The sequence below is a fragment of the Chrysemys picta genome, chromosome 7, assembly GCF_011386835.1.
Source record: "Chrysemys picta bellii isolate R12L10 chromosome 7, ASM1138683v2, whole genome shotgun sequence".
Classification (NCBI taxonomy): Eukaryota; Metazoa; Chordata; order Testudines; family Emydidae; genus Chrysemys; species Chrysemys picta.
Window position 1 is genome coordinate 99,186,491 of NC_088797.1, and position 14,377 is coordinate 99,200,867.

The window sequence follows — 14,377 nt, forward strand, 5'->3', positions numbered from 1 at the left end:
CACCTTATTCCTTTGAAGGAAGTCAAGTCATAGCTAATGTCTCAATCCTGTAAGGTTCCACATACCTCCAATGAATAAATCCACTGATTCCTTTCGTTCCAAAGTATCCTAGTTCTTGTCTCATTCTTGGTGGCTCTACCACCTTCCTTGCTTTCATCATTGCCAGTGCAGCTCTCCCTTGACAGTCTATTGGCTCTTCCTTCATTATCTTCAGAATAGCTTTGTCCTTCTATTCTTGGGGCAAGCTACTGGGTGAATTGCACAATTCCAGGGTGTGATTGTCTGTCTTCATGATGCATGAGTGAGACATCAGCCCTTTTTTAATGAACTGGAAGTAAAAAACGAAAAATGAAGCGCAGCCTGGAGGCACCTGACCAGTAGTAACATAGGGCAGGAAGATGAAGGCAAAGGAAGTGCATCCAAAGCAGTGTGTACAGTAACTCCTCACTTAAAGTCATCCCGGTTAACATTGTTTCGTTGTTACGTTGCTGATCAATTAGGGAACATGCTCGTTTAAAGTTGTGCAGTGCTCCCTTCTAACATCGTTTGGCAGCCACCTGCTTTGACCACCGCTTGCAGGAAGAGCAGCCCGTTACAGCTAACTGGTGGGGGCTTGGAACCAGGGTGGACCGGCAGCCCCCCATCAGCTCCCCACTCCCCTAAGTTCCCTGTGCTGCAGCCGCCCAGCAGGCTATCAATCAGAAGTTCAGCTGTCCCTCCCCCCACTGCCATGTGCTGCTCCTGCCCTCTGCCTGGGAGCTGCTCCCAGAGACTCCGGCTTGCTGTGCAGGGGCAGAAACGGAGGCTTATGTCAGGGTGTTGCCCTCCCCCTGCTCCTGCACCCTGCTTACCCCTTCTCCATATAGAGCAGGGAGGGGACACAGATGGAGAAAGACAGAGAGAGCTTGGGGCAGCTGCTGTCTCAACTTCCCGATCCACTTAAAAAGACAATGCACTTAAGAGTGGGTCAGCTTACTTAAAGGGGCAGTGTCCATCTCTCTCTCTCCCACACACAAGGTGTGTGTCTGTCTCTAGCTGCTATGCTGTCTCCCCTCCCTCATGTTCATGCTGCCTTGTGTGAGTGGCTACATTAACAACAACGTGTTAACCCTTGAGGGCTCAGCCGAGTGCTAGTTCATCATTTAGCAGCAAGGCATTCCCTGGGAAATATCCCTCCTTCTTCCACCCTCTAACTTCACCACCTCAACCAAGCTTCACAATCATCATTGATGTGAACAGTATTAAATTGTTTGTTTAAAACGTATACTGTGTGTATATCTATATAATATATATTTTTTTGTCTGGTGAAAAAAATTTCCCTCGAACCGAAATCCCCTTATTTACATTAATTCTTATGGGGAAATTGGATTCACTTAACATCGTTTCGCTTAAAGTCACATTTTTCAGGAACATAACTACAACGTTAAGTGAGGAGTTACTGTACATTAAATGTGTACATCGGACACTAATATCCCCAAAATTATAATAATAACACTGTCACCCAGAAAACCTGAACAACAAAGAGTCTTGATATTTAAATGCTGCTGTCTTAAGAATGGTCCCATGTTAGCAATTTCATTGTATGACGATATAAATAAAATAATAATGAAAAATAAATATATTACAAAACAGAATAAAGGTAGAATGGAGCAAACAATACATTCCTACTTTGAGCTGGCTTTCATCCGCAGCATTACTGTAGAAAAGCATCCCTTCCACACTGGTGCTCTGGCTACAGAACTTCGTATGTGCAGTCAGTGTTGCAATTCATCTAGTACCTTTTAGTCTTAAATCTCAGAAAGCATATCCTAATAGGATAGTACAATAATCCTATGTCCTTCTTAACAGTATTGTATACAAACACACTGGCCTTCTATTCCACCTTTGACTTGGTGTATTTAACCTGAGCTATGCTATGTAGTGTGTACTTAAAGAAATACTGTAAAATCTTTCATTGTGCCATCTTATGACATTTTACTGTTGACAAAACAAAAACAATTTTTTTTGTATTGTTGTGCTTGCAAACTCCACATGAGTGGATCTGAAGAACATTGGAGACCAGAAATTAAATACAGCAGCATGAATAAAAAAAAATAATCTTACTATTAAAATCACATTGTATTCATGGCAAATAAACATTTTGTCCTCCTCCAAATCACACAGCAAAATGTACTTTTTTCCATGATACATTTCAATGATACTTCAGCAAAGAAAGCCATATGGTTTTGCTTGCTTGTTTGTTTTAAGAGTGTACTATATTAAGGCTGACTTCTGCTGGGTGTTTATGAGTCAGAAATAGATCACCTAAAATAGCCGTGATCCTGTCACTGTATCTGCCTAGGCAGACCCTTGTAGCTACATCAGTATTATCAACCCCAAGGGCTGGAAAATTATGACTCCAGGCCCCCTAGAATCATAAGATTTAAAAATACTTCTTGGGTTCTTTTTAATCGCCCTTTGGCTTTTGAAGCATCTGTAAACTTTCCTCTGCAACGAAGAGGGTTAAAATTTTCCTTTTTTTATTTTTATTTTAAATGAAAGCTGAGATTCTCACACAAGTACAGGAGCTGGAGTTCTAAGAAAAGTACCAAATATCATGAGAGTTGGCAACACTGTAATGGATTCATCTGAATGTAAGCTCTGTGGGGGAGAGGGTCACGTCTCTCTGATCCGTTCTGCACTGACTTCACCGTAGATAATCAAACATAAAACATCTGGCTCACATCGCCTCCTCTACTTCAGTGAGTGGGATGCAAATGTCCCTTTCTGCCCCATCCTGTCCCCATGGCACCCTCCCCTTCATCGCTGCACCAGGCACAAGCCTCTCTGCAAGGTTTTTGGTGGTGGGGAGAGGTAGAAAGGGGAAGTGGCTGAATTCCACCCCACTGTCGCAGAGCACACTGATTATCTGAATAGATGCCTTAGCTCAGTTAACAGCAGGAAGGCTCCTTCTGGAACTTTGCTCCCCAGTGGAGCTCAGCAAAGCCCCCTATTCAGCCAGATGTGCCATAGTCATCCATACCAGGTTGGGAAGCCTGATCTTTCATTAGTTAATCACACAGCTTTCCAATTTCAACTTTTGTACAACGAATTTGCACAGAAGCTGCTACAAGCTATTTCGCAAGGGGATGAGCCATGAAGAATAAGCCCTTCTATGTCTACACTTGATGAACTCAGCTTGCAGACTTTACCTTGTGAGCTCAATATCCTTTGTCTATTAATGTCACACTGCAGATTAAATGTATACCACCTCCTAACATCTACTAGGCTTCACTATTAACAGTTACTGTACACATCTGCCAAAATAAATATAAATAAATAAAATAAACAAATTAATGGAGATATCCTGTCTCCTAGAGCTGGAAGGGACCTTGAAAGGTCATCGAGTCCAGCCCCCTGCCTTCACTAGCAGGACCAAGTACTGATTTTGCCCCAGATCCCTAAGTGGCCCCCTCAAGGAAATTTCACCATTGGGAAATTCAAACCACCCCATGTACAGAAGCCAAAGGAGCTGCTGAATCAGAGTGTAGTGTTCTAAAATGGAGTCACTACACTAAAATCTCTTCCCAAATTCCAAAGGGATTTGCCCCCCACGCCTTTGCTTGAGCACCAGAAACACTAAGAAAGAGGGAGTGTGATCTGAGTACCAAAGAGCACATCTCAGTGCCTTCTTTTTCTTGAACATCTGGAAGGGCCCTCCATGAGCAGTCAAAAAGAAGAACTATATTAGAGAGACTCAAAATGGGAATAATACTTGCTTATAGTCCCCATATGGGAAACTAAACAAAATTTTAGTTGATATCAAATAATGTTACAAATATTTGGGGGATATTAAAATCATATTTTAAATATTACAAAATAAAAACCTTTATAATACTTAAAATATAAATGACTATTATTGAAAAAATTTCTATGGAACCATGTATTTTGTACAATACATCAATAGTATGATATTTAAATATTAACCTGATGTAAAAATATATTATACATATATGTTTTTCCAGCATATTAAGACAATTATTGGATAAAATCCATGCTAAAAATTACAAAGTTAACATTCCTTCAGTTATATATGAACATACATCTTATAAAATAAGATTCTTATAATGAGATTAAACATACATTATGTAAGTTTTATAAAAAGGCTATGTAGTGTTTAAAACATATATCATCATGTTGAAATGCTGGTTGTTCCAACAGCTCCTCCCCCATAAAGGTGGAATCTCATATGGTACCTTTTTTATTCTGCCAGGAGTATTAGGGATGTTTCCCATAATCTTGGTATAAATAATTAAAAAGCGTGTAGGGAGGAGAAGAGTTACTTTATCTTGTTAGATATTATTTGTGACAGGTTGGGTTACAGAAACCCCCTTGAGACTGCCACCTGATGTGCTAAGACTACCTCTGAGCCCGTTTTCCCTGCCAGCTTGGGACTTCAGTACCCTGTCTCGTTGAGCCAGACACGCTAGCCTGCTGCAAACACAGATCTAGGTCTTAACCACATCCCCCAAAGCTGCAGACTTAACTGAAAACGGCTTAAAAAGTGCTCCTGCCTCTAGCACCCATATACCCAGTTCCCAATGGGATCCAGACCCCAAATAAATCCATTTTACTCTGTATAAAGCTTATATAGGGTAAACTCATAAATTGTCCGCCCTCTATAACACTGATAGAGAGATATGCACAGCTGTTTACTCCCCCAGGTATTAGTCACTAACTCTGGGTTCAATAATAAGCAAAAAGTGATTTTATTAAGTATAAAAAGTATTATTTAAGTGGTTCCAAGTAATAACAGACAGAACAAAGTAAATTACCAAGCAAAATAAAACAAAAACACGCAAGTCTAAGCCTAATACAGTAGGAAACTAAATGCAGGTAAATCTCACCCTCAGAGATGTTCCAATAAGCTTCATTCACAGACTAGACTCCTTCCTAGTCTGGGCCGAATCTTTTCCCCTGGTACAGTCCTTGTTCCAGCTCAGGTGGTAGATAGGGTATTTTTCATGACTGCAGCCTTCTTTGTTCTGTTCCACCCCCTTATATAGCTTTGGCACAAGGTGGGAATCTTTTGTCTCTCTGGGTCCCCACCCCTCCCTCTAAATGGAAAAGCACCAGGTTTAAGATGGATTCCAGTACCAGGTGACATGGTCACAATACCTGTGAGACCCCAGGCCTTCATTCTTCCTGGCCTGACTTACAGGAAGTCTTGCAAGTAAACAGAGCCATTTACAACCAATTGTCCTAGCTGATGGGAACCATCAAGATTCCAAACCACCATTAATGGCCCACACTTTGCATAATTACAATAGGATCTCAGAGGTATATTTCATATTTCTAGTTTCAGATACAAGAATGATACATTTATACAAATAGGATGACCACACTCAGTAGATTATAAGATGTGTAATGATGCCTTACAAGAGACCTTTTGCATGAAGCATATTCCAGTTACATTATATTCACATTCACTAGCATATGTTCATAAAATCGGATGGAGTGCAATGTCACACCAGTCAACTGCTTGCACCACCAATGAATTTCCCTACTGTGTCTTCCCCTGGACACTCCTGGAACACCTTATTTTGAATGACCACACCCCTTTTCCACCTACACTCTCACTTATCTGATGTATAATTAAAGGGTTTGCTACACAGTTTTTAAATTACTGTTTTAATTTAGAAACTAACACATTTACAATGATAAGCTTTACGGAGATATGCACCTTCCTACTGGTGTATCTGCATCTAGGCTTTGGAGATGTTGTACCATTTTAACTATATTTCTAACTATGTTTCTAAACTGATTAAAGCAGAATAACTCTCAAGACTAATAACAAGGTGTATGTCTTGGTAAAGCTTATTCCTGTAAATGTGGGAGTTTACAGTCAAAGTGGTACAAAAAACTGTGTGTAGGCTGGCCCTAAGAGGAGTGATGCTCCTTTTGTACTACTAATGAATTCCAAATTGATGAAAGTTAGATTCCTTTGAGACTTACATCCAGTTTCTAACTTGCATACTGTGCGAATGTTTCTTTAAAAATGTATCAGGAAGAGAGTAGGCAGAAGCACTGCTGTGAAGTAGAGAGAAATGCAGAGTAGCTTTAGGGGTAATATTGTTTTCCTTATTTTAATGAAGTTCCTTCTTCAGTGTTAGAAGAAAGCAACTCTTTGCCACATGGCACATCACTGAGGAATTCAGCCCAATTTAATGTCTTAGGGTGCTTGGGAGGAATTGTTGTAACAATTAAGAACCACAAAAATCCCTTCATATGTTTACATTTTCGTCAGATTGAGCCCATTTCTGTCTGGTGATTAAGGTTAATTATTTCAAAGAGAGAAAATTAATGTGAGGAGAATTCTGTCTGACTAGTGGAACTTTCATTGAACTGTTAACATTTGAGTGGAAATATTGCCTCTGACACAATATTATTACACTTGTAGCGAAGTTGCTGCCCCAATACATCCCCTTGTGGTCACATGTGCACCCACACACTTACACACACTGTCCGTCAGCCTACTCCTGCCACAGCCTTCCAGCCAGGCTGCTTTACAGAGTCCTTTACCAGAGTCCTAATGTAATGTGTACATAAGCAAACCTTCAGCCTGGCTGGACTCAGCTGACAGCCATCTCACACAGGCATGCCTCTGCTGCCCTAGACTGTCCTTGCTAGCCATAGCCATGCTTTCATCAACCCCACCACTCCTCCCCTCACTCAGGGGTTCAGGCTGGCTACTGCTCCTCGGGGTCCCTGTCTCTAGTCAGGCCTCCTGCTCACTCCTGCAGAAGCCTGTTTGCACTCTCTCATTCTCAACCTTCTTTCAGGTTGCTTGCCAGAGAGAGGGAACTTTCCTATGGGTCTCCCCCCTCCAATTGGGCTCACCCAACTCTTTATGAGAAAACAAACAAACAAAAACAGCTTCCTCGCCTGCCTTCCCCTCCAGCTGGGGTTTATCTTTAATTAGGCCTGTCCGACCCTCCAGGTATACCCAGTCTGGTTCATGGGCTTCTCAGGCTCATCTTAACCTTTTCACAGCATGTGGGGGGTAAACCCCATTCCAAAGCTGTTTGTTTAATTTTTAAGAGGCTTATAAAAAATGGGGGGTGTATACAGCTGAAGTTATAATAAGGAAAAGAGGAGACTCCAAGGCCCAAAAAGCATGGATATTTTGTTTTGTTTTGTTGTTTTTTGCCATCTAAGGGGTACACAGATTCGTTTATATATAGACAGAAAACAATAAACATATGCTAAGTACAATGTATTAGACATTCTATTTGATGGGGAAATGAGCGGACAAGTGATTTGACTGTGATAGAGAGAGCTCCTTTCTTAACTGCCTTGCAGGTTGTGTAGTCATTTACACCAATTGAAAGTGTGTGTAATGTGCTACCAAAGCAGAATGGTTTCGTTCTGCACCTGCTTGCAATCTGCAAATGACTACACAAGGTGCAAACCAGTGGAGAATTAGGACTCAAGTCTTGGTATTAAGATTACAAAGATTACAATTTCACAGGACAATTGGCACATGAAAAACAATCCATGATGAAGGTGACCTAAACTGATTCCTAAGCGAACAATTGTAACACTAAGTGTGGAAACATATGGAAATCTTTGAAGCCATTTGTGGCGAAGGCCATGTGTTTATACACAGAAAAGCAGAAGGAACTCTGCAATCTGACTGTTGAGGTGTTCCTGTTACAGTGGGAAAAGATGCAAGAAAGAGAAGCCTCAAGTAAGAAAATGAACTTGCTCTTTCACAGCGAAATCTGGGGAGTTTCTCTTCTACTTTGTTCTGTGATAATATTATTATTATTTACATTGCAGTCCTCAGAGACCCAAACAGGACTAGGACCCTATTATGCTAGTGCTGTTCAAGCATATAGGAAGACAAGCCCAAACCCCAAAAGGTAACCATATAAACTGAAACAAGGCACCATAGGCAAGCATAATAAACAATGGACAGGAATGCAGGAAGGAGGGCAAAGATGGTAGCAGTAAGATCAAATGGTTGCACAGGCGAGCTAGAAACACAAGTTGATGCTTCCAAATTTGAGCCATTATTTACTGGTAAAAAGAAATTAACAATATCAGCTGTCTCCAGTTGCTGATTTCTTGTATCCGTCACAAGAAAAGTGCATCTTAAAGAGGGATTTGAAGGAGAAGAATTAGGTATATGAGGGTTGTTCCATACACAAAGGGAAATGTGTAGGAAAGCACAGAGGCTTTTGAGAGAGAAGTGGACATTCAAGACTGGCATCAATGGCAGTGAAAAGGGGCGAGGAGAAGCAGTATAACATAATAAGAGACAAGACTGGGAGAAGTAGTAGTGTGAAGGACTTTAAAAGGTAGGACAAAAAAGCTTGAGTTGGCTATTGTTGAAGAGGATCCAGAGGAAGGATTCAAATAAGAATGTAATGTGGCCAGAATGACGAGCAAGGATGACATTAGCAGCTGCTTTATGTATGAACTGAAGGGACTGAGATGGGTGTTGGGGAGGCCAGAGAGCAGGAGATAGCAGGAGTCCAGATCTAAGTTCCCTGTAAGCTGCGTGGCCATGCAGAGGCCTATTAAGCACTGCACAGGCACTCAGGGAACCCACCCAGCCAGGAACTGCCACAGCCAGGGGAGGGGACACCCCTCCCCTGGCTCCAACCCAGCCTGGCCTCCAACCTGCCACAGCTGGGGGAAGGGTGCCCCTCCTCCGGCCTCAACTCAGCCCCGGACCTGATGGGGGAGGGAGCGGCCTGAACCCAGCCCTGGTCCAGACCTGCCACAGCTGGGGAGACCCTCTCCCAGCCCAACTCAGCTCCAGACCTGCCATGGCTGAGGGTGGGGCAGCCCCAACTAAGCCCTGGCCCAGACATGCCGCAGCTGGGGGAGGGACGTCTATCCCGCAGCCCCAGAGCTGCCATGGTGGGGAGAGAGCTGGGGGGAGTCCTCTCTCCCTGCCATAGCCCCGGGGCATCCTGCACCCCAAACCCCTCATTCCTGGCCCCACCCCAGCGCCTGCACCCCCAGCCGGAGCCCTCACCCCTGCACCCCAATCCTCTGCCCAGCCCTGAGCCCCCTCCGAACACCTACACTCCGAACCCCTCAACCCCACTCTCATCCCATGAATTTTGTTATGTGCACCAATTGGAGGTGGTGTGTCACACATTACCTCCATATTGGTGCACATTACAAAATTCATTCGCACGTGTGGGAGAAATCAGAGGGAACACTGGTCAAGATGGGAGATAAGAACCCTATGAGTGCTCCTTTGGGAGTCTGATAGTGCGCTTTTTGTGTGCCCACACTCCTGTTAAGTCATTGGGAAGTTGGGGTGTGCCGGCATGTAGGATTGGCTTCCTATTGCTTTTGTGTGTGTCTATGGGAGGTTCTGGAAGGAGGAGACACGATTATATTGTTAGTCAATGATCAGTCAATCAAGGGCTCATCTCTGCACACATGGGAAAATATAAAAGAGGAGCATATTTAAAATGCATTTCTTTCCCTTAAGATATACTTTATTTTCTTATATCTGTATTCGACATCCAACAGGCAAGGGATTTCTATTTAATTCAACATTCATAACTTGCTGCAGTGAAAGAGCTGTGTCTTCCACCTATATATAGAAATAATGTGTGTTTTTATATTATCTGGAAGGTTGTCTTAGAAACTGGATACCTAATATGAGTGTATTAGTGTATGTTGTCAGCTGTCCAGAAAAAAAAATGCAATTATTTCCAATTTCCATCCTGAAAAAATTAATGTCAGTACCATCAGGGCTGGCTCATTTTCCCTTCATTTTCATCAGCTGAGGGCTATGCCAAGGTATCATGGGAGACACTTTCTACACTGAAGGAAGAGGTTTTTTTCCATCACTAGTTATTCCACCTATTTGAGAAGTGAGCTGCATCTACATCAGGGGTATGGTGCACAGGGCATGACATTTTTCACAGCCCTGAGTGATGTACCTACGTCAGTCTAATTTTTAGGTGTAGACCAGGCCTCAGTGAAATGAAATCTAGAATCTAAAGAACTAAGATCTAGACCTGAAATCCTGCATAAGCGTGGGAAGTAGAGGTGCAGGGGGTGCTGCAGGGGGTGCTGCAGCACCCCCAGGTTTTGCGCCCGGAATCCCAGCTGCTGGCCCTGAGCCCCTGCTGCCCAGGGTCCCGGCCACCAGCCCCGCACCCAGGGTCTCCGCTGCTGGCCTGGGGTCCTGCTTGGCCATTAGCCCCGGGGGCTCTGCTGCCGACCCCAGGGTTCCAGCCGTTGGCCCCAAATCCCTGCCACCTGGGGTCCTGGCCACCGGCCCCACAGCCGGGGTCTCTGCTGCTGTCCCGGGATCCTGCTCAGCTGTCAGCCCTGGGGGCTCCGCTACCAGCCCCAAGGTCCCACCCAGCTGACAGCCCTACGCCCGGGGGCTCCGCTGGCTGCGCAATGCCTGGGATACCTAATATGCACCCACCCCTAGCTGCGGCCTCACCTCTGCCACCTTACTCCTGTCCACATCCCCCCCTCCTAGAGCCACGGCCCTGTTCCCGGCACCAGCTAGGGGGCGGTGAGGGACATAGACAGAGGTAAGAGGGGTGCAGCTCAGCACCCCCACTTCAAAAATTGTTCCAGCGCCACTGAAATCCTGGCCCCACTGAAGTCAAAGGGAATTTTGCTATTGATTTCAATTAAGCCAGAATTTTACCCTCAATCTGGCCGTGGGAGTCATTGTACCCCAGTGTGAAAACTTTCAGGACTCACTTCATGCATCAGATTAGCCCCATCTCCTGTGCTCCCATCCTCACAGAGCAGGAGCACTGGGGGGAACAAGTCAGCCCCATCCTCCTGGATGATGCAGAACCTGCATCCCCCTGCGCACACCATTCACAATTTCTCACATAGCATCCCTGAACCAACTGGCTTTATACAGAACCCTATTCAGGGCTGAGAGTATATCACAGCCTAACCCCACCTGTGAGAGTTTGGGACTGCAGGATCCGGCCCATGGTATATGAACAGGAAGTGGGGTGGCAGCTGGAGAATATGATTTTCCAGAAAACTTCATAATGCTATTTGGATTGGCCAAGATCCCTGCCTTGGAAAGGTGAGAAAATGTGCAATATAATGCTCAGACTGGGCTCTCTCGCTCTCTCTGAACTTCCCTGAAAAAGTAAAACCATGAAAGACTTTGCACAGCAGACATTACAGTGAAACGCATAGGTTGAGACTCAGTTATGTCTAGACATAGCCAAAACAGTCTTCTGCCCAGCTGTAAAGAATGACAAAGAATCCAGTACTGGCCGACAGTCAAGGTGAATAGGAGTGGGAGTACTACTGGCTGTGTCTCAGACACTCAGCCTGTTGTGGAGTAAGATGGGTGCCTGTAAGCTAATGCCTCTATGCAACAATCTATATAACCCATAGAGGGACCTGTATGTGCACCACTCCCGTTCCAATTTCATATCATTCTGCTTCAGAAGCTGATTTACTAGGGAGAGAGCCCTCAGCAAACTTTGCTCAAGCATGTTAAGAAACCAGTTTTTCTTCTCACTGTTCTCTGGCTGCTCTAGTTCATGCAGGTAACCCACACACCTGCTGGGTGTGGTGCTCTATCCCATCCAGTGGCACAGAGACCATTTCAAGAGAGATTAATGAACCTTACTCTACAGTCTTTGCTAATGGCCATGTGGCTTTTAGCTCATGCAGTAAGGGCTCATGCATCTAACTCCAGAGTTCCCCGGTTCGATCTTGCCAGCTGACAAGTGGGGTCTGTCGGTGTTACCAGCGGCGGCTCCAGGCACCAGTGCAGCAAGCGCATACCTGGGGCGGCAAGCCGCAGGGGGCAGCCTGCCGGTCGCTGTGAGGGTGGCATGCCTGCGGGAGGTCCGCATAGGGGTCACCTATAGGTCATCTCGATTATCGCTTCAAAGTTTTTTCTTCTGCTGCTACTGATAGCCCATCTCAATTGATTGGCCTCTTACAATTGGTATGCGTACTTCCACCTTTTCATGTTCTCTGTATGTATAAATATCTTCTTTCTGTGTGTTCCACTCTAAGCATCTGAAGAAGTGGGCTGTAGCCCATGAAAGCTTATGCTGAAATAAATTTGTTTGTCTCTAAGGTGCCACAAGTACTCCTGTTCTTTTTGCGGATACAGACTAACACGGCTGCTACTTTGTAAAAAAACATAGAGCCGCCCCTGGGTGTTACATGGGCACAATCCAAACTGTCCCAATTTTGTCTATTTTTCATCAGGACCAGTGCTACCGGGGAGCAAAGGGGACATTTGCCCTCCCAAATGATTTTCAAGGGACCCCAGATTGTCAGAAAGGAAAAATATATACAAAGTTATCCAACTTTAAGCAGTGGAACAGCAGCAGATTAGAGTCTTCATCCTTTAGAAATTATAAATCACAGCAAAATACTGACAGTAGCCAAATTTTGTTATTTTAAACTCTTAAAATCCAAGCTTTTCCAGGGATCTAACTAGCCCCTGAACTCAGTTTCTTTCTTTATTAAATAGTGACATCCAGGAGCCCCAAAATACCTGCTTGCTCCCCTAGAACCAGCCCGGTTTTTAATTCTTCCATTATCTTTAATTAAGTTCTCCTTAGGCTTGTAGGAGTAGAAGCAATCTTTTTCCTGGTTTTTAAGCAAACAAAAACTGAAGTTTGCTGAGCAGGCAGATTTTCCTGAGCTCTCACAGCTTTAATTTTAACACTGAAAGGCTAATCAAGTTGCATTTTGAAAATCTGTGAAATGTTACTTCCTGCTGCTAGGTTCAGGGTTGGTAATTACTGACTGCTTTTTTAGGAGGGATATCTTGTCAGTGCTTAGCCTTCTTATCTAAAATTGGCAAGATGCCTTTTTACTCGAAAAATGCCCTCTCAAAGGCTTGCTTTGCTGCACTTCCATTTTTCTTAAGGTCATTTTGTTGGCATCAAAGCAGATTCATTGGATGAGTTCAGATCTTTTCCATGAAGTTTAGTTAGGCTCTGGAAATGTACACAAGGCATCGGAAGCAAAATAACTATTTTTTTTTAAATTGATTAGCTTCATGTTCTGAAGATATGATATTAAAGTAGCCAAATTTCATAAAGTGTAAAATTAACTTGTAATGTATTTCAGGGAACATGATCCATTGTAATCTAGAGCTTCAGTACCAAATAAAATGCAATATTCAGATAGGATGGTGATTTAGGCAGTTCAAACTAATAGATCCCTCTAGGGAGAAACTAAAATAATATTGCCAGGAAGTATTTGCTTTTTGGTTTTTGGAAACAAAAACAAACCAGCCGCTTATCCCCACACTCTGCTCTATTTGGTTATTGGAATTCTCAAAAAAAGGACAGTTAGTTATTCTGAAGTGTGGCTCTATTAGTGCCTACATACAACAGTGAATGGTGCTACATAAAAACCATCAACAGATTCAAAAGAAAAGTACAATAGAAGTGACAATTCAAACAAATATGTCATCATTTATTCACAGATAACATGTTATCACCTCCCTTCCCCCTTAGCAACTTGACTTCAGTAGCATTCCCAGCCAGGCATGGACATTTGCCCAGGTAGAATAAGTTGAACTATCAGGATATTAACTTGCAAATTAAAGGTACAGCTGTGTAGTCTGGAATCTAGCCTGGGACTTTTAAACTGTGTTCCACAGAGCACAGAGCTACTTGTGTCACAATAGGAACATTCCATTCTTGCTGTCTGTTCCATTCTATGCATCCGATGAAGTGGGCTGTAGCCCACGAAAGCTTATGCTCAAATAAATTTGTTAGTCTCTAAGGTGCCACAAGTACTCCTGTTCTTTTTAATAGGAAACTTCTCCATCCTCCACCTCCTGCTAGTTGTAGCTCAATCAAAGACTCTTTCTTAGGCTTCCTGAAGATTTCTAGACCAACTCATTAAAAACAAAACTTAAATTCCAAACAGAACAGAGAGGAATTTAACCAAGCAGCTGCACTCATCTTATTAAACCAGTTTTATTTTCAGTTTGTGTCCTTAAAGCAGTCCTAATATTAATTTTTTGTGTAACTGAGCTTTATAGTTACTGCAAGGCTGTTGTAAGATTGCAAGTGTGTGTGGGGAGCCAGCTCTTTAAGACATGGTCTAAAAGCCTGAGAATCCCCTGGGTCCCACAGCATGGGGCTGGGGATTTCAAAGGGAAGGGAGTTGAAAAGCTGTGCATTACCAATAAGAACAGCCTCTAGCTTTCAGCTTTCATCTTCTCAAGTGTAAACCTATGGGAGCACACCCACATATCACAGAGGAATCTCTGGAGAGAATGCCCCACATCCTTTTAACTTCTGACTTCCACTCAGCTGCTACTTGGAGAAGACAGAAAACTACTGGTGCAGGACTGAGTATTTTTATTATTTCAGTACCAAAGATTTAG

The 14,377-nt window shown here is 43.5% G+C and overlaps 1 long non-coding RNA gene across 2 annotated transcripts in view; it reads right to left on the reverse strand.

Moving 5' to 3' along the window:
* LOC112058914 (uncharacterized) overlaps positions 1-14,377 on the reverse strand; it is a 91,200-nt gene that overhangs the window by 23,572 nt on the left and 53,251 nt on the right. For both annotated transcript variants that reach the window (XR_010589279.1, XR_010589278.1), the window contains one exon: positions 66-328. This is a non-coding gene — a long non-coding RNA (uncharacterized LOC112058914). The remainder of the gene's footprint in view (positions 1-65; positions 329-14,377) is intronic.